Genomic DNA, 2,467 nt, shown 5'->3' with positions numbered 1-2,467 from the left:
TGATGCATTGTTCTGGTGTCTCTGGGGTTCATGAACAGAGCAACTTTGGAACACCCAACAATAGCAGTGGACTGGCTGCACACATCTTCCTGGCCTTGATGGAGTGGCTGTATGGCACCATCCAGAATCTGTTAATCGGAAGCCACATGATTGTGGTAAAGAAGTACTTCTCTATGGTGGTTGAAGTCATGTTCAATAATTCAATTCCGAGGTGTCCTCTGATAATCACAGCACCCCCATGGCCAAAATCAACTACAAAAAAGAAAAGCAGGAAGAAGGAGAAGAGGTGTATTTTGGCATGCAGCAGTACAGGACATGTAACACTAGAGCAGTAGATGATACATAATATGCAATTGCAATCAGGGTATATACCTCAAAGGTTGAGAATGCAATATTATGAGGAAGACAATGAAAGACTTGCAAAACAATGAGGGGGAAGTTCATGAAAACCCATTAAAGAATCATTGAAGGACATGTATTACTAACAAGTGAGCACAGTGGTGCAATCAATACTATGAAAGAAGAGGTGCAGAGTGTACATTGCTGTAAAGGAAATCATACAGGGCATCAATAAATTAAAATGACAGTGTATGGCATTTGGTAATATGAAGGAACAATTAAGTGCTTGCAGTAATGTATAGAGAAGAATGAAAGGATTGCAAAGTAACAAAGTGGGTTGCAGACCTATGTATGGAGCAATGCTGTGTATTAAATAATGTGGTAGGAGCAATATAGTTATTTGACGCATGTATAATGCTAGGAGCAATACAGAATTTTAATTCTTAATGTGGTTATATGTCATATCTCACCTGAGGGTGGATGGCATGCAGCTTTGCAGTGACATATGAAGGTTAGGAGCATAGAATCAAACCAGATCAAAATCATATAAGCCACCACGAGTAAAAACCCTAAAATTGTGCACTAGCTGAGCAAAATGAGTCAAGACTTTTAATAGGCATTCTAACCAGTAGATGTGGAGATTTCTAGACTGTGGGTATCTATGCCCAGAACAGGGATTTCACTGTATCCCTTCATTGCTAATCCACCCCCCTGCACAGCATTTTGGGATTATTCAAAATGTTTAATTCAAGCTTTAGCCAGCTGCAGCTTCTTCAGAGCTTTTAGCCCTGCCCCTAAGTTACAAAACAAACGTGTCTCCCTTTCTTACAACGTCAAAGAGTGCCCCTCCTTTGAGTGGTGTCTGAGATCTGGGCTTCCTATTGCTTTTTTACAGAAGGGCATGCCTACTCTTGTTAGTAAATGTGTTAAATGGCACAGGCAGATTTCTCCCCCACCCTATTCCTCCCTCAGGAGCAGGCTAACAATCTACCTGCAAATGGGCCTATTGTTTGGGGAGACTATGATCTACCTGCTGGACAACAAAGTATTAATTCGGCCCAACAGGATATTTCAAACCCCAACTCTGTTTAGGGGCTGACTGATGAAAAACCACAAAACCCAAAGTACATGAAGGAGTGCAAATATGCACAGACTAATCTTTGCACTGAGGACCTTTGTTAACCTATAGAAAGAGACAATCTCCTTTCTAGGGTGAGTTGAGGAGACCAACTCTTTCAGTTCTTCCAAAAAGTTTCAGACCAACCTTGACTATTAAGGAAAGAATCAAAACTGGAACATGGGCCAATAAACAGAGCTGTACCAAACTTGCAATCCACACCAGCTGATTCCACACATAGAGCATAAGTGACTGAATCATCCATTCATTTCTTTTACATATATTCTATGTCTGCTCCAACCCATCTAAGCCATTTGCTGGAAATCTTCAAGAATCTCTGAAATCAGAGATTTAAAATGGATCAGAGTCCATAGCAGAGGTTGATTCTAAAGCATTTTATCTACCACCTGACTGCAGAAAGTGGGTAAAACTGCAAACGATTCTTAACTATGGAGTATACAATGTCTCAGATTGATACAGCACTTCCATCAGAAGAAGCAGAAACCACATTAGAAGATTTAACGAGAGGCATACACCGATTAGGTCTGTCTGAAAATTGCACTCAGTTTTCTACGAAAAGAACTTTTGATGATACTGATAAGAATGATGATGTAACTGACACAGTAGAGACATTAAGGACCTGATTTAGAGTTTGACGGCGAGCACTCTGTCCATCAAATTCAGTATTAAAAACTGGCCTAGTGATCATCTCTGTGCATTAAAAGTAACTGCAATCCTGGAGGTTCCATTCAGTGTACAAAAAGTTTAGAGGATGGCCACCCTCTTTTTTCATTGCCATTTACCAAGTGTTTCATTTTTTTTGTTTGTTTTTCTGAAACAAACTCCCAAAGGAAGAGTTTGTTTCAGAAAAACAAAAAACGAATAGCACTCTGACCCTGTGAATTTTCTTCCTGGGTGTAGGGTTCCTTTTTTGCTGTCCCTCACTACCAGGAAAAAAAGGGATTACACCATCAACCCTAATTTGGGCAGGTGGTGTAATTCCTTCCTCTA

Source organism: Lissotriton helveticus, chromosome 8, assembly GCF_964261635.1.
Source record: "Lissotriton helveticus chromosome 8, aLisHel1.1, whole genome shotgun sequence".
Classification (NCBI taxonomy): domain Eukaryota; kingdom Metazoa; phylum Chordata; class Amphibia; order Caudata; family Salamandridae; genus Lissotriton; species Lissotriton helveticus.
Note: the sequence above shows the minus strand (reverse complement) of the source record.